The 18,232-nt window shown below is 40.9% G+C and overlaps 2 protein-coding genes across 4 annotated transcripts in view; one reads left to right on the forward strand and one right to left on the reverse strand.

Moving 5' to 3' along the window:
* The window catches only part of KIAA0825 (KIAA0825 ortholog), a 429,746-nt gene extending 419,804 nt beyond the window's left edge, over positions 1-9,942 (reverse strand). For all 3 annotated transcript variants that reach the window (XM_069590144.1, XM_069590145.1, XM_069590146.1), the window contains exon 1: positions 9,092-9,942. The gene's annotated coding sequence lies outside the window, so the exon portion shown is untranslated. The remainder of the gene's footprint in view (positions 1-9,091) is intronic.
* Positions 8,877-18,232, forward strand: part of SLF1 (SMC5-SMC6 complex localization factor 1) — a 73,587-nt gene continuing 64,231 nt past the window's right edge. Inside the window, exon 1 of the mRNA XM_069590147.1 lies at positions 8,877-9,370. The gene's annotated coding sequence lies outside the window, so the exon portion shown is untranslated. The remainder of the gene's footprint in view (positions 9,371-18,232) is intronic.

Genomic DNA, 18,232 nt, shown 5'->3' on the forward strand with positions numbered 1-18,232 from the left:
AATGAAGATCATGGCATCCTGTCCCATCACTTCATGGCAAACAGAAGAGGAAAAAATGCAAACAGTGACAGATTTTATCTTCTTGGACTCCAAAATTGCTGCTGACAGTGACTGCAGCCACGAAATTCAAAGACATTTGGCCCTTGGAAGGAAAGAGAGCATATTAAAAAGCAGAAACATCACTTTGCCAACAAAGGTCCATGTAGTCAAAGCTACAGTTTTTCCTATAGTCATGTAAAGATGTGAGAGCTGGTCCATAAAGAAGGCTGAGCATGGAAGAATTTATGCTTTTGAATTGCGGTACTGGAGAACTCAAGAATTCCTTGGACAGCAAGGGGATCAAGCCAGTCAGTCCTAAAGAAAACTAACCCTGAATATTCATTAGAAGGTCTGATGCTGAAGCTGAACCTCCAATACCTTGGCCACCTGATGTGAAGAGCCATCTTTGGAAAAGATGCTGATGCTGGGAAAGATTGAGGGCAAGAGGAAAAGAGGGCAACAGAGGATGAGATGGTTGGATAGCATCACCAGTTCAACAGACGTGAGTTTGAGCAAACTCTAGGAGACAGTGAAGCCTGGTGTGCTGCAGTCGATGGAGTCACAAAGAGTGAGACACGACTGGGAGGCTAAAGGACAACAAAGCAGATTAGCTTCTCAGGTGGTGCGGTGGTAAAGAGTCCACTTGCCAATGCAGGAGACAGGTTTGATCCCTGGGTTGGGAAGATCCCCTGGAGGAGGAAATGGCAACCCACCCCAATAGTCTTGCCTGAAAAATTCTATGGACAGAGGAGCCTGGCGGGTTAAAGTCCATGGGGTCACAGAGTCGGACACGACTGAGCAACTGAGCACATACACACAAGGCAGATTACCAGAAGGAAAACAAATTTCACCGCATACATACGGGAGCCCCATAAGACTATGAGACCCAAAGGCAAGCCAGACAGCTGAAGTTTATATGCCACTCTTAGCCAAGAAGGATTGGGGCCTGGAGTATCCTGTGAGGAGGTTTAATCACAGGACACTAAGAGCAGATATTTAGTAACCTGTCATTTGCCCTGCCATACATATCAGTCATTCAGGTAAAAATGATCTCTGGTAATAATAGCTTGTTTCCTGGTACTAATCTTGGATGTCCTCGGCCAGTTGCTTGAAGCAGGATTTCGGTTCTCAGCTGGAGACCAATGTTAGATCGCAGCAGTGACAGCACCAAATCCACACCCGTAGGCCAGTAGTCAGTGACAAGGCCTTGGCCCTTTTGCTTTGCTGAAGAAGAATTCCCACAAAGTAGGGAAACGAGTATTTATTAGGTGGAAAAAAAGAGCACAGGATGTGTGGATAGACACATGTGGATAGAGTTGCTGAGTGACGCCCGCAGGGCAGTTTGAATTACTCCTATTTTTTCGGCTGTGCTGAGTCTGTTGCTGCTTTCTCTGGCTGCAGTGAGCAGGCGCTCCTCTCTAGGTGCAACGTGTGTGGGTTTCTCATTGTGGTGGCTTCTTTTGCTCAGGAGCACTGGTTCCAGGCGTGGGCTTCAGTAGCTGCAGTGCACGGTGATGGACAGGGAGGCCTGGCGTGCTGCAGTCCACGGGGTCGCAAAGAGTCGGACACGGCTGAGCGATGGAACTGATGGGCTCAGTAGTTGTGGCTCCTGGGCTCTGGAGCACAGGCTCAATAGCTGCAGAGCACGGGCTTAGCTGCTCTGCAGCATGTGTGATCTTCCCGGACCAAGGATCAAACCTGTGTACCCTACATTTCAAGGAGGATTCTTAACCACTGGACCACCACAGAAGCCCTGGATTACTTTTATTGGGCATTTCTTCTGGTTTTGTTTGGCCAATCATTTTGATTTGCCTGGTTCTGAACCGTACTTACTACATCTCAGGATCCTCCCATCTGTGCATACACATCTCTTAATCAAGACAGACTCTACTGAAAGAGCCCATAGGTAGTGGCATCACTTAGCATCACTTGCCTTTCGACCTACATGCAGCCTTTCTGCATGAGTGTAGCTGGGGAGGTCTCCTCACTTTCAGAATGAGGAATATGTGGTGCGGGCAGGGTTCAGCCTCCTCTCTCAACTGTCCTGCTAGTCTCATCTTGAAGTATCAGTCCCCAGTGGACAAATCTCCAAGTGCTTGACCCTGGGAAGCCGTCTACCTCCCGGCTCAGTATAGGCTCCCTATCGAAATTCTTTTAGGTAGTTAAGGGAAAGGTAAAAGTTTTTCTTGAGTCTGCTGGATCTCGATTGCCTTTGGCTCAAAACACTCCAAATGCCAAAGGGGCCTTTTTTGGGGTCACATATTTTTTGCTTCCCTTCACTAAGAAAGGAGATGAACATTCAAGTTTAGGTGGACATCACACTATGGATAGTAACATTAATCAGCCCTTGAAGATTGTTACACTTATTGGCTATCTGAGTTTAGAAATTTAGACAGTTTGTGTTTAATCACCTGATGTCAAAAAATCAGTTGCTTAGCTAATGTTAACTCTTTTCAGCTGTAATTTGGAACAGATCTATTGATTCCTCAATGGTTCTCTGGTGAACAAAACTAGATATAAGGAGTCGTTAGTCTAAGAACATGTGCCTCAGATGTTAATGTCAATGTTTGGCAGCAGGGACTGGATTTCTCAAGGGAGATGTGGACAGGCAGTAAAATTCAAAGAGTTGAGATTTAAACACTAGTCAGTTACAGCATGTGACTATGATCAATTATTTTTGCTAATAACTAATACAGCAGACACAGGGGCGACACAGGAGTCCTCTAAGGGATGACTTTGGCTCTTGGATTCCCCATGACCTGGTGAAGCTTTTTTAGGACAGTGCGAGCTCTGAGATTCTTCTCACCCTCCTTTCTTCTCTCCCCGTCTCTGGCACAGGTTGTCAGACCTCTACTGAAGCCTGAAGGTTCTTCCCTCCTCCTCTCGCTCCCTCTCCTTTATCCTTCACAGGCAGTTTCCCCCACACGTCTCTTGCACATCTATTCCCTTCTTTGTATCTGCTTCTCTGGGAATCTGAGCAAACAAAGCACCTGTCTTGTCACCATGTTAAACTCTAGGCATCATTATTTCATTTAGTCTTCACAAAAGCCCTTAAAAGACACTATTACTGTTCCCATTTTATAAATAAAGAAACAGAGTAGAAAAGTAACTCCCAGCATGATGCAACTAGTGACAGAGCTGGGATTTGAACTCAAGTCTGTTTAATTTCATGGAGCTGCAGACCTTATTTTAAAGCAATTAGATTTTATTAAATAATGCCAAAAAGTAGGCAGATTCCTAAAAAAAATTTTCTGATGGCTCTATGTGCTTTCACACATGATCACATTTAATCCTAATAAATCCATGAAGTTGAAACTACCATTTTACAGATGAAATTGGGGACCCAAGAATCTAAGTAACTCTTTCAAGATCATCTTGTGTAAGTTTATAAGTTTGAGCCCACACAGGTCTTCTCTGAATTCAGCTGTTTCACATTGTACTGATCTGCTGAACTAATCAAATGATAATTGTGTCCTTTTTTAGTTTTAGACAACTTGTCTTGAGAACTTTATTCAACAAAGAATCCCCCAAATGATTTAAACAGCTATATATGTTCATTCTCTCTTTATGAGTGTTTGTAAGTGTAATATATGTTATAGATTCAATACCAGCAATTAAGGATATTTCTTGAGCTGCCTCTAATCTATTTGTATTTTAACCAAAATTTACAGGGAAATAGCTGAAGCACTGTTTCAAAAACCTGCCTCCAATAACACATTAGCAGCTGAGGCTGGAAAGCAGCATTCTCTGCCTATTTTCTGAGGCTTTTTAATATAATTTAATCAAATTATGCTGATATTTGCTTTCGCTTCCTGACTCAGCTGCAGCCTTTTAGTTTACCACGAAAAAAGTTCCCTTAACTAGAGTCACCTGATCAGGTGAGTCAGCAGTCTGCAGACTCACCACTTCCAATGACCAAACGCTGGTGTTTTACCCTCCTTTGAAAGGATTCAGCCTAACAGTAGTGCCCTGACTCGGATGTTGAGCAGCCAGGCAGCGACTCAGCCATATTCAGACCCTGGAAAGGAGATGGTTGGTTTTGTCTGCTTTGTTTTTTGTCCTCTGTTTCTATAGAGAAGGCATTGTGGAAGGACATGGAGCAGAGAGGAGTGATTTTGGGGAACCCAGGCTCAGGCAGGTCCGGAATGCTAGGCAAATCCAAATATGACCACACCATGGGTGGTAGTCAGGGGGGAGTGGGGGAAGGGTGAGGGGTTCTGGAGCTCCTCCTGGGCAGAGGAAAGCCCAGGGTCCCCCTACTCAGTCCACCCTGTGACTTCAGATGGGGAAACCCAGGCTCAAAGTTGGGTAAGGGGCTGGGCTTCATTCATAGCTCAGTAGGTAAAGAATCTACCTGCCATGCAGGTAGACCAAGGTTCGATTCCTGGGCCGGGAAGATCCCCTGGAGAAAAAAATGGCAACCCACTCTAGTACTCTTTCCTGGAGAGTTCCATGGACAGAATGGCCTGGCAGGCTATAATCCATGGGGTCGCAATAGTTGGACATGACTTAGCGACTAAACCACCTGACTAAACCACCACCACAGACATCAGGAAGGGACAGGAGGCAGGGAGGATACAGGAAAGTGGGGTGGGAAAACCTCCTAGCTCTAGATGGTACCCCTCTCCCCCACTCCCAGAAGCCTGCTGCCATCACACCTGAGTGCCAGTGCCAGCATCCATACCATTAAAAGCAATACCCCTGTAGAGAGACCCTCACCCAGTCAGAACTGTGTGTCTGTGGACCAGTCCCCATTTGAGCCCCTTAAGGTGGAGGCCCAGAACTGGGACACGTGACTCCTCAGAACCCTTTCCTACCTCTGAGCCAACCTGAGTGGCCAGTCACAGCTCACTGTTCACTAGGATGGATAGAGGTACTCTCAAGTCAGGAGGGGATTTGGCTGAAGTTGGCGTTCAGTAAGTAGGTGCTTGGCTGGGTCTGGAATGGGATTATTGTGCAATTTTTCTTTTGCGTGTGTGTGTGGGGGGGCTTATTTGTATACTCTTACATTTCTATAACAAATGGGTATAATTTCCATAAAAATCAAATGCTAACCCCATGCTCCACCCCACCCTGGTTATGCACAAAAACCATTGCTCATGGTGGAAAGTCTAACATCTTTAACAGGACCACAGTTACCCACAGCTTGCGCTGAACTCAGCTTTTTCACCTTTTATCATTAGCCTTCAATTCATCCCACAGATTTAATACGTACTCATTAATCTTTTCTGGTACCTTTGCATCCTCCAATGCCAAAATCACCATCCTTTAAGGCCCAAACTTAGCATTACCTTTTTCAATAAAATCTTTCCTCATCTTTCCTACTGAAAGCAAAACTTCCTTTCTGTGTTCCCAATTGTTTTGCTGTTCAATAATTGTATGTAAATTGTTGGTCATATAATAGATATTTGTAGGTATAACCTGCTCTTTCTTAGTGGACTGCAACTGAAGATTCTTCATCTATGGCTAACCTATAAAGTATTTTTACATCCACCAATCTTTTATCCTTAAAAGACTGGGGGGAAGGGAAGAGAATCAATATATATTTAATGCCAACTGTCTGTCAGGTGGGGCTTCCCTGGTGGTTCAGTGGTAAAGAATCCACCTGCCAATGCAGGAGACACAAGTTTGTTGCCTGGGTCAGGAAGATCCAGTGGAGAAGGAAACGGTAACCCACTCCAGTATTCTTGCCTGGGAAATCCCACGGACAGAGGAGCCTGGCGGGCTACAGTCCAAGGGGTCACAAAGAGTCAGACATGACTTAGTGACTGAACAGTGGCATGTGTCAGGCTCAGGCAGGGTGTTTGAAGATACCTCAACCCAGAAAGCATTCTTCTATGTCCATTTTATGTTAGATTAAAAAAAAAAAACTGAGCTCACAAAGAATCAGTAACTTATCAGGGTCATAAACGAGCAAATGCATGCCTGAGATTGTTAACTCTAGTCTTATTCTTTCCATTACAAAAGCATAATTATACATCTACCAAAATACAAAGGGTTGGATTAAATGATGTAATTTACATCATTTACACATAAAATATAATAAATTTACATTCATTATATGTAAAACTCCACTCAAGAAAATTTCCTAGCATGTTAGAATAATACTCGGGAGGATTTTTGAGCCGGAAAAGACTTTAAACATCATTTAATCCAACCGTTATAGATGAGAGATATGCTCAGAGGAATAAATTTCCCTGTGTTTAGACCTAGTTAGTAGATGAACGAGGACTAAAATCAGTTGGAGGCAGTATAGCAGAGTGGTTAATACTAGGGTCCTTGGAATCAGCATTGGTTCAAATCATAGCTCTGGCACTTAATGACTGTGTGTAACCTATGAAGATTTACAAAGCTTATCTTTGTTTTCTCAATCCTAAAAGAATGATAAAGCCCTACAGTGCTGTGAGAATTATATGTAACACTGCACAGCAGAAAGTAAGCAATAACAAATACTAGGTGTTTTCTCTTCTCCTGTCTCACTGTCCACTCTTCTTTGCAGGATAGATATTGCCTTTCGTGGATGGGTTGTGGAGTGGACATTACATTCCAGGGTCAAAGTGAGTAACGATTAAATGTGCATTTATTTATCTGGTAAAAGTCCCTTTAAAAAAATACATGTACAAATACTTCTCTGTGGATAAATAACTTTTAAAAAGTTCATTCAATAAACATCTATTGAGCCCATAGTACATGCCAGATGCTAAGTATGAAATGAACAAAACAGATAAAATCTCAACCTTCATAAGCACTGAAATTTGGTGGGGAAAAAAATCACTGAGATCTACCTGTGGGATGCGCAAAGCAAATATCATTCACAGAGAAGTCAATATGATGTAATGGGCATTAGTGTTTGAAATGAGCTGTACACATATACTTGTGTCTTTTTGTAAAACCAGTTATTCTTTAGAATTAAGTTCTAGGTCATTTCTAGTACTGGTCATTTCAACTAGATTTTGGTAAATTCCTTGAAAATTAAGCTATTCTATTTCTTTACATACAGTAGACTATTGGAAAGGGCAGGTTTAGTTAAGCACACTTGAAAATATATGCTAATCACCATCTGTTTCAGGGTTACCTGAGTGGAAAAGGATAGTTTCCTAAGAGCCAGTAAATAGTAATTCCTTACTGGGCATCACAAAGTTCAGTTTTATGAATCTGTGCTCATTTATTCATTTTCTCTCCTTCTACATATACACACAAATAGAAGCTGATACTCTGGTCTTAGAGTCACTAATAATACACTGATGGTCTCTAGATTGCTTGTATTTGTTTGAGTAAGGATGATAAAACTGGCTAAGGATAAATACAAAAAAAGAACTTGGATTACTCATATGTCAAAATTATCTGTAGGGATTCTTTAAATCCCTAACACGTTCCTTAATCCTTAACACATTAAGGAATTGATTCCTTAACTCCTTAAATCTCTTACATTCAAGTTTTGCTATCCATTTGACTTTGGAATGTGATATACTATCCAATTTTACTGGAGAGTGAAAAGAATGATTTTGTTATTTATGAAAGGAAGTAGAGAGCATAGCAAAAAGAGCCCAAGCTTGGAGTTTCCCTGAAACTGGGTTCAAATCTCAACTGCCATTTAATTGTATAACTTCTAAGAACATCTGAGTCTCAGTATAAACTGTTTGCAAAATGGAGATAATACAATTCTCCTTGTAGAACTGTAGAAAGTTTAAATAAAATGATAAATGTAAAGTACCTGGCAGATAGCAGCTACTTGTGGCTAACGTTAGTGGCTGGCTATATTAATTTGAAAAGAGGTCACAAGTCAAGAGCAATGATTTAAAAAAACCAAAACACTGCCTATCTGACAACTAGTTCTTATATAAAAGCAAGGTACCTTTCTTAAATTATTTATAATCCTTGCAACTGAAGAAATAAGGAAAAACCACAAGATTCAATAAAAATGAAAAAATTGGGACTAAATGAGGTTACAAAAGTTCGAATTGTTGGTCAACTAGGAGATAACATGCTTCCATTACTCTCAAAAGATAACAAAACATTTGCCTGATGCATCAGGGTCCTTGAATTGAACATACTGCATTTTTCTTTATGGTAATTATCGCTAGAACTCCATGTAGAAGTGACTGGGTGTAAAAAAAAAAAAAAAAAGCAGGTGCTTATGGAACACGTGATTGTTTCAGTGAAAGGTGGTAAGTGAAAACTACTTAAAACCTGAACAAACTGCAGGACTCAAGAAAGCGAAGTCACCAAAAAGAGCTTCTCTCATCACATTTTTAAAATCTCCAATTACATGGGCATATTTCCTCACATTATCTTTTCATCAGAAGCAAATTCTGCTCAGACATCCATCTAAAATTCTCCTGAAAGTTTCATTAGGAAGCCTGGAAGAATGCAGAGGCACTCCTTTCTGAAAGAACATCTATTCCTGACTACTCCTTTCCAAAAGGTAAAAATGTGTATCTAGAACCCACGCATGAAATTTTGAGCTTGTTCTATCTCAATTAGCTCATGGAACAAAGACCATTCTCACCCAATTCAAACCGCGGCGGTATCACTGAGTTCTCAATCAGGAACGATCCCCAACCCGACCCCCTCATCTCACTTCCAGAAATAGAAAAGGTGAGCTCTTCAGCCAGCTGCTTGTCTCTGGCATTGCCCCCCAAAATGACAGAAACCATACTCGGGAAAAAGATGGTAAAGCAGCTCTCGAAAATCAAGGGTGACCACCACCCTACCTGTGGGAGAGTGTGGACACTCCTTGACCACCTCTACAGAGACTCTCCTAAACGAGGTCGCAGTAGACGATGTCTTCGGTCTTACCCAGGGGCACTTGGGGACCCGAGGTCGAGTTCCGAGCTGTAGACAGAAACTGTGAACTGCGAAAATGGTAAAGTCGCAATCTCAAGGCCTTGGCCTGCAGCACAGAGGGTCAAGAGCCAACGGGTTTGGATGGGGATTCCGAGTTCAACCCTTTCCCGCTTAACTTCTCGGTCAGATCAAGATGCTGCACGGAGTCTCGGGTGGACGGAAATGCCAGGTCCAGGAGGCAACCGAGAAAAATAAAATAACTCACCAGTCTCCCAACCTTCGGCGCGAAGCTAGCAGGAGCTTGGCCCGCGAGTCCGGATCCAGCCGGGGAACCTGCTTGGAAGACCCTGACGACAGCTCATGAGCGTCACTAACAACCACCCGGAAGTGATACAATCGCTTCCGGGGCCGCGGAGCGCGCGGCGGGAAATTATTTCCCAGAGCCCGGATTCGTGAAGCCCCCGGTGCCGCAGCGGTAGTCTTCGTCCCGCCTGTCAGGGGCCGCCCCGCGGAGGCAGCAGCCCCAGAAACCCCGGCCGGGAAGGTAAAGAACTTCAGCCCCGAAGACGCTGTGTTCACCCTGACCGTGTGAGGGTGTTTCCTCCTCAAGTCTCGGCGGCGTCCGGGCTGTGAGGCTGTGGGAAGGCGCCGGGGCGAGGGAGCGGCGACCGCGCTTGCCTCTGGCGCTTCCCGGGGCCGCGGCTTGTCCGCGTCGGCTGGGTTGTGCGGCGGCGGGCAACGGGTCCCCCGGCGCCTCTGCTTGTGCTGGGGGCCGGAGCGGCTTCCCTTGCCTTCCGTTTGCGCAGCTCGTTCTCCTGCCGGGAAGGCTCTAGGCCACTCGCGTCTCTCGTTTCCATAGAACCGCCTGGGACGCGTCTCCCCGAGTCCCGGCTTCTTGGCTGCTTTTCCATAACTTAGCGCCAGTGCAGGTGGTTGGGAATTCCCCCAGGCGCACCTTCCTCTGAAGAGGCAAATGCCGTCATTTATTTATTGTTTTTTTCCTTCTTCCTGGTAGAATTTTAAACAAATCCCAAATAGTTCAAGAACGTCTCTCTGCGGCTCCTGTAGGCCTTGAAATACGCACATACACACACACACGTTTCCCTAAAGAAGGGGGGGGTTGGGGCGGGCTGTTTCTGGGGATTATGGTATCTCTGCTGTTTGAAGGCAGGGACCAAGGCAAAGGGATTATCCTGAGATTTTTCTGCCCCCCTCCCTCCCAAAGCCTCTCTGAGTAAATATTGACAGAAAACTTGTTATGTTTTGAGTACTTCCTCTCAAGATTTGACCCGGAAATCAGATGAAACTTGATTTTGGAAGCGTCAAGCTCTTTTGTACGAATGAATATCCTATACCAGAAAAGAACAGAACAGTTATCGTTGAGACACAGGAATGAAAATTTAAACCTAATTTCCAGTGTAGGTGTGACAGGCTCTTGTGTCTTGTAAACTGTTGGGGGTTTCTATTATTACAGTATGCCTCATTTCCTAGAAGTACCTATTGATCTGCAAGGTATTTGACTAACCCGTCCTGCAGGTGTTTGCTGCTGCTGCTGCTAAGTCGCTTCAGTCGTGTCCGACTCTGTGCGACCCCACAGACGGCAGCCCACCAGGCTCCCCCATCCCTGGGATTCTCCAGGCTAGAACACTGGAGTGGGTTGCCATGTCCTTCTCCAATGCATGAAAGTGAAAAGTGAAAGTGAAGTCGCTCAGTCGTGTCCGACTCAGCGACCCCATGGACTGCAGCCCACCAGGCTCCTCCATCCACGGGATTTTTCCAGGCAAGAGTACTGGAGTGGGGTGCCATGTTTAGGTGGATTTTTATAAGGGAATTACCTTGATGATGTCTAAGTTAACTCCGTGTTAATTTAAATGAACTGGGATATTTTAAGTACTTGAATATATAAATTTTTTATTGTGAAGATAGCCTTCAGTAATGCAAAATATGCTGTTTCTGTTTTCTAAGTAGATTTTCTTTTGCATTATTGACTGAGGTTTAATTATATCATTTAACATTTTCTTGCTTCCTTAAAGCAGAAAGCATAAATCATGTAAAACGGTCTTTGAAAAGGTGGTCAGATGTGAGTTTTTTCATAGTCAAGATTCAGAACTCTGAAGATTTCCACTAATGGCCAAAAACGTTTTTAAGAAAACCAATAGTATAACTAACTAACTAGACAGTATTTGCCTGGTTTTACTCGAAATACACTATTTCAGGGAAACATTTTAAAAATAAAATCAATAATTCCATATAGGCTCTGAAAAAACAACACTTTATCAAAAATATAAATTAGAACAGTATGTTATTATTTGACTCTCCTTAAATATGCTAATAGGAAATATGTGCTCTAAAATTTACTATGCACTATTTCTTACCTTTTAAAGCCCCTTACTACTTAAAAGTAAAATACTCCTGAGACTTTTAAATTCACTTACTTCTTACTTTCTTGATACCAGAATTACTTTGAAATAAACTGTTTTGTTTTTGATGGAGGAGAAAAGCCCATATGAATTAGTCTAGTGAATCATTAATACCAAATCCACTTTGAGAGGAAAATAATGAAAACTTTTCATAAGAAAAAACTGGCACTCTTTGGATTGTTCCTAAAAATGCTTTGAAATTTTAGACACTGATACTATTTTTCTGAAATTAAATTGTAATTAGTTTAGATATTTTCAGTGATAACAACTAAATGTCTCCTCACCCTCACAGTAGGTTCCTTATCTTGTGAGGTTTCTCTTTTCCTCTCTGAACGTAGGTTGCTTTGTAAAATTATAATGTTAAAAGTATCCAACCAGATTCTGAAATTAAAGTCAAAGTGTATTGTAGAAAAGGCATATAGTTTTTGCAGACGCAGACTTAGATTTTGAATCTTGTTTTCTCCATTTTCTAGCGTGTACCCTTGAGCTACTTTTTAGTCTGTCAGGTTCCCCATTCTCATCTGTACAAGAACTATAAATAGCACTTTAATTTTTAAGAAGGAAATGAACATTTATGAAGTAAATAAACACCAGAATCCTGCTACGTCAATCTTAAACTGTTCACTCCTATTAAGTAATACAAAGTTCCTAGAATACTAAAGCAGGTGTGACTTCATACCCCATGGCTAACCAATGTCTTCTGTCCATCTTTTATCCCTCAGCATCTCTTTCATTCACCTTGCTTCCCTTAAGGCCCCTTTATCCCTAAAATTAGCATCTCTAGTCCAACCTATGCCTTATATAGTGCCCAAATAGATTGGATATCTCCCCTGAGTCCTCATTTCGTCCTCACCACAGTCACTTGGCTGCTACTTCATTTCTTCCCTGTATTGCTAGATCAGTCATCAAAGAGACTATATGACTGCTTCTCTCCCAAACAATGTCATTGAGGTAAGGATATCCTTGAAGTCTCACCATTGGTGACCTTAGTCAAATAATTAATTTACTCACTCACTCACGGCCCTGATCTTTGAAGGATGGGACAGGAAAAGATACTATAGTTTTAAAAGAAAAAAAATTGTAATGCTCAGGTGAATTATATTAAGCCAAAAAGCCTAATATGGCTCCTAGGCCAAGAGGCTGCAGAATTCCTAAACTCCATTTGATGTTATAGCATTCAGCCAAACGGGATTTTACTCTCACAGTATGAGTTCTGTAATTTGGGTATTCCTTTTGTAGTGTTGGTTAAACTGAGATCCAGCACTTTGACTTTTCTCAACTTGAGTATTATTTACTTTGCCAGTTAAATGCTTTGGATCCCTGATCTTTGAAGGATGGAACAGGAAAAGATACTGTAGCTTTTAAAAAAAAAATTTTTTTTTCTTTCTAAAGCCTAGCTGACTTGGCTTCTAGGCCAAGCGTGCATGTACATGTGTGCTCAATTGTGTCCCAACTCTTTGTGACCTGATAGACTATAGCCCGCCAGACTCCTCTGTCCATGGAATTTTCCAGGCAGGAATACTGGAGCGGGATGCCATTTCTTCCTCCAGATCTTCCCGACCCAGGGATCAAACCTGGATCTCCTGCATTGGTAGGCAGATTCTTTACCACTGAGCCACCTTTGAAACCTCAGAGGGGAAGAGGGTGCAGAATTCCTAAATGTCTCTTGATTTTAATAGCATTTGGAGCCAAACAGGATCTTACTCAAACAAAGTGAGTTCTGTGATTTGTGTATTCCTTTTGAAGTGTTGATTAAATTGACTTCAGTTTTAGTATTATTTACTTTCCCAATTAAATGCTTTTAGATAAGAGAAGTCATGAAAATCTTTTAAAACTCTTTAATTCAAAGCAGCAATATGGATTGGGTTTAAGGCTTAGTATGTCCTTTCCAAAAGAAGGAAATTTTAATGGTGATTTTCCTTAGGTTTAAAATCAAAATAGTTCACTGAAGTAGCAAACATTAAGAAACTACTAGTTTTCAACCATTGCCTTAAAACGGCAAAATATTCAGTAGTGTAGAAAGAGACCATCATATAAAAGATACAGACTATATAAACTTTCGTTTTTTAATATTTTTTTACACACATCCATAAAACCTTCAAGTCAGATCCCTCCCCTGTCCCAAAATATTAACAGTGGTATTACAGAGTGAAGGAAATTAAAGATTTTAACCTTCCTATATACTTTGTAGTATTTTTCAAATGTTCTATCATCATGTGTTAATTAAATTAAAACATAAATCAGTAAGTTATTTTGAGGGAAATATTCTTAAATACAAACATAAACTTTTAAATAAATATTTATCTTAGTTAATAGCATACAGTTTTTAAGATGCATTATGTTCTCATAGTTCTATAATAATCTGTGTCTGATCATAAAAGAAATTGTAATGCAGAGTAGAGAAGGTTTATCCTTATTTTCCAATCCCAGACCTCTTTAAGCAACCTTGCACTTCGTTTTGGCATACTTTTCTCTTTCACCTAACGGTTACACCCCCGCTCTTACGTACTCTTTCCCATACGATACCTTTCTATTCATATCGCTATTCTTGCCTCTGTTTCTTTGAGTTCTCTTAACATATTCTATTTCATATTCTTCAAAGGTGTTCTAGCTATGTATCATATTGTAAAGAATTCATAGACCTAAAAAGTTAGTATACAGTGTCCTTAATTATGATGAGTGCTATAGGTTAATTTGCATTTTTAACTGGCACCAACTGCAGAGGAATGTCAGGCATCAAGGATAGGCCCGAGTGGGAGATATTTTGGGAAAGTCCACACCACAGGGACAGTTGTTTGTTCTTTGTAAATGCCAGCTCTGTTTGAATTCATTATTTCCTTAGTTGTGTGTGTTATATGATTCAAGGTAGGCAACTAGATTGCTTTTTAATTATTGCAAAAGTTAAGAGCATCTTCTTTAACTGAAAATCTCATGTATATTTTTAAACTTTTTGACAGTAAAGATAATGCATGTAACTTAAAAATGAATGCTGTGGAGTTTTTTGTTTGTTTTTCTTTTCCTGTTATTGTGTTAGGGTAGTATGTTTTGTGTGAATACATCAAAGATAACCTCCTACAAGTTCTAGAAAAATATCTAATTTCTGGAAATACTACTGGAACAATTATATCGCAGTTTATTTACCTTATTTCCTGAGGGAAGACTTCTAGCAGTTAGCTCTTCATTCTCCGTATCCCAGAACCTATTACCAGCGCAAAACTTCACTTTGAATTATCTGGGTAATTGATAGGTATTAACACCAGTTTTGTATAGTACTTTCTTTGGGTTCACTGGTATATCAGGCTATTATTTATTTATTTATTTTTACTCCTGTAGGGTCATAGGAAGAGACATTAAGCCACTGATTTTTTAAGTATAAACAAATATATAATATCTGTGTATGTCTATGTCTATTCCTGCAAATATAGGTAACTATCTTCCCTTGTAACTATATGACTTAGACCTGTGGTTATTAGTTTGTCATATGATGTGGTAAGAAGGATTGCTAAATGTATTGTAAATTCTGTTCAAGTAGATCATTTTATTATAGGACTCAATTAGATTAGATTAATGGAATTTGTTCTTTAAAAAAAAAACACACAAAACTGCTAGTTATTGTGTGCTGCCACTTCGATTTGAGATTCTTTGGAAGTTTAGCTAATAGCCCAGTTTTTCTGATAAACTTGTTAATTTCCTATGTTCTGATTTGTTTTTTAACACATATTTTCGTACACTTTGAATCAAGAAGTCTAACTTCTTCACCTGTGTTTTTTATTCACTTTTCCTCTTTGCTTGTTTAGTATCAGTTTCATTTTCATTGTTTCTCAAAGGAAAGAAGTTGCTTTAAAAAGGTTTTCTTGATTTCTACCACTGAGCACAGTTGGTCCTGTTTTCCTTTTACTGTGGACTCTTGCTTTGATAGAAAATGCTGTTAAATATCCAAGGTGGCTGTATTTATTTCATCATAAGGACAGTATGATTTAGGATGAAAACTTTGCGTTATATACAACTCTAATAAGTCCAAATCATAATTTGTACATCAATCTAAAATATGTTAAAATGTCACATTGTTAATAAACATTCAAATTGTGAAATAGCTGTTCCTAACTTGATATAAAAGAGGAACATAATGATAGATTTTTTTTTCCTTATATTTCTTCATAACATATTTAGTTCTCAGGAAGCAGAAAAATACAATTTAAGATACTATTTATTGAAAACAATTTTTTTTTCTGTTCTGTTTTTGACAGCACTGGGTCTTCATTTCTGTGTGCAGGCTTTCTCTAGTTGCAGAGACTGGGGGCGACTCTCTAGTTGCAGTGCATAGGGTTCTCACTGCAGTGGCTCCTCTTGCTGTGGAGTACCGGCCCTGGGCGCATGGGCTTAGTTGCCCTGCAGCATGTGGGATCTTCCAGGATCAGGGATCAAACCAGCGTTCCTGCATTGCAAGGCAGATGCTTAGCCCCTGGACCACCAGGGAAGCCCCTAAAATAACCTTTAAATCAGACTTTTTGGGAGCATACAGTGATGATGTTGTTTTCTGTGTTTTCCTGTTACTTAATAGTAGTTTCTCTATATGGGCATTTTATTTTCTTAATTTTCTTTTTTCTTTTTCCAAGTTATTGGTTGGTTGGTAGGTTGGTTGCACTGGCTTTTCACTGCATGGGCTTTCTCTAGTTGCAGCGAGCAGGGGCTGTCCCCTCGTGGTGCCTGCACTTCTCACTGCGGTGGCTTCTCTTGTAGGGCACAGATTCTAGGGGGCAGGGGCTTTGGTAGATGTGACGCATGGACTTAGTTGCCCAACAGCATGTGGAATCTTCTTGAACAAGGGAATGAACCCACGTTGCCTGCATGGGCAGGCAGATTCTCAGCCACTGGACCACCAGGGAAGTCCAAGCACTTAAAAATAGCCAGACAGGAAAGATTTTAAAGGCTACTCAAACTTCCCTTCTTTGGTAGCATTTTTCTTGAAATACCTACTAAATTGTTTTTCAGACTCTTGAATACATAAATAAAATACAAGTACTAGGTGAAATGAATATGGTTAAAACACTTCTATTCCTCTGATGAAAATGACTTTCAGGAACTATAAAAACAATTAGATTGCCTTTTCCGTTAGAATACGAAGGTGGTATTCACAGATAGGTTTCCGTGTTTCTCTCTAGGAAATTTTCTTAAAGGCTTTGTCATTCTCTGAAATTAGTGATAGTGGCTTTTCTCCTGGGTTTTGGTTGTATGCCTTATAATTCCCATGTGGCTTTGTATGTTACTATGTGTTCTGCATTAGACTAAATCATGACTTCTAGCAGCAGCATGTTTTTGTAAAGTTTTTGAATACTGTTGATACTTCAGTTCAGTCGTTCGGTCGTGTCCAACTCTTTGCGACCCTGTGAACCGCAGCACGCCAGGCCTCCCTGTCCATCAGCGACTCCCGGAGTTTACCCAAACTCATGTCCAAGTTGTTGAAGACACTTTGTATATGTTCTTTATCTTGACTTTTAGGATTTTCAGGGATTAATACCTAATATCCCTTTCCCTCCTTTGGAGCCAAAAGGGGAATACAAATCAGATAGGTTTAGGCCAAAGAATCGTCCTTTTTACGGAACAAAAATTAGTTTAGAGAAGTTGGATTTGATGTGCAACTCCAGTGTGTTTCTTATTACATAACCTCTGAATTGATTTACACACTGCATATAAATATGCATAATGTATCAGGCAAAGTGTATTTAGTCAATACTCTCAAGTAGCTTTCCTCCTAAAGTAAGGAGTGATGAGGGGTAGAGAGAAACAAGCAGTGCTATTTCCCTACCAGAAGTTTTACTCTTATTTAACCCCGATTAATTCTTTAAATTCTTTATAGTGAGACTTTATTTCAGTTTCTACTCTAAAATGAATCTCAACCTATAAGTGAATACATATTTGTGCATAGTTCACACATATTTAATATAAATATATATATAAAACATTTAAACTTTGAAAACAGAATTTTTTATTTCATCATCTGTCTATTACTAGTCCTGGTAAAAATTGTTACTAAAATATTTAAAGTTCAGTTGTCTTGAAAGAAGTTAACTGCTGCTGCCCAACCTGCGATTGCCCAACCTGTGGTGTTAAGTGAATATTAATCCAGGCTAATGGTGACGAAATTGTTAGAGAAATGAAAAATCACCCTCATTTCTCTAATCCCTGCTTTCCTCATTTGTAATGAGAACCTGGGTTTTGTCCAAGTTGATCTAAATCTAAAATACTAACCTCATGTAAACAAATTCAGTTCAGTCACTCAGTCATGTCCGACTCTGCGACCCCATGAATCGCAGCACGCCAGGCCTCCCTGTCCAACACCAACTCCCGGAGTTCACTCAGACTCACGTCCATCGGGTCAGTGATGCCATCCAGCCATCTCATCCTCTGTCGTCCCCTTCTCCTCCTGCCCCCAATCCCTCCCAGCATCAGAGTCTTTTCCAGTGAGTCAGTTCTTTGCATGAGGTGGCCAAAGTACTGGAATTTCAGCTTTAGCATCATTCCTTCCAAAGAAATCCCAGGGCTGATCTCCTTCAGAATGGACTGGTTGGATCTCCTTGCAGTCCAAGGGACTCTCAAGAGTCTTCTCCAGCACCACAGTTCAAAAGCATCAATTCTTCGGCACTCAGCCTTCTTCACAGTCCAACTTTCACATCCATACCTGACCACAGGAAAAACCATAGCCTTGACTAAATGGACCTTAGTTGGCAAAGTAATGTCTCTGCTTTTGAATATGCTATCTAGGTTGGTCATAACTTTACTTCCAAGGAGTAAGCATCTTTTAATTTCATGGCTGCAGTCACCATCTGCAGTGATTTTGGAGCCCCAAAAAATAAAGTCTGACACTGTTTCCCCATCTATTTCCCATGAAGTGATGGGACCGGATGCCATGATCTTCATTTTCTGAATGTTGAGCTTTAAGCTAACTTTTTCACTCTCCACTTTCACTTTCATCAAGAGGCTTTTTA

Source organism: Ovis canadensis, chromosome 5 (assembly GCF_042477335.2).
Source record: "Ovis canadensis isolate MfBH-ARS-UI-01 breed Bighorn chromosome 5, ARS-UI_OviCan_v2, whole genome shotgun sequence".
In the NCBI taxonomy this organism is placed as follows: domain Eukaryota; kingdom Metazoa; phylum Chordata; class Mammalia; order Artiodactyla; family Bovidae; genus Ovis; species Ovis canadensis.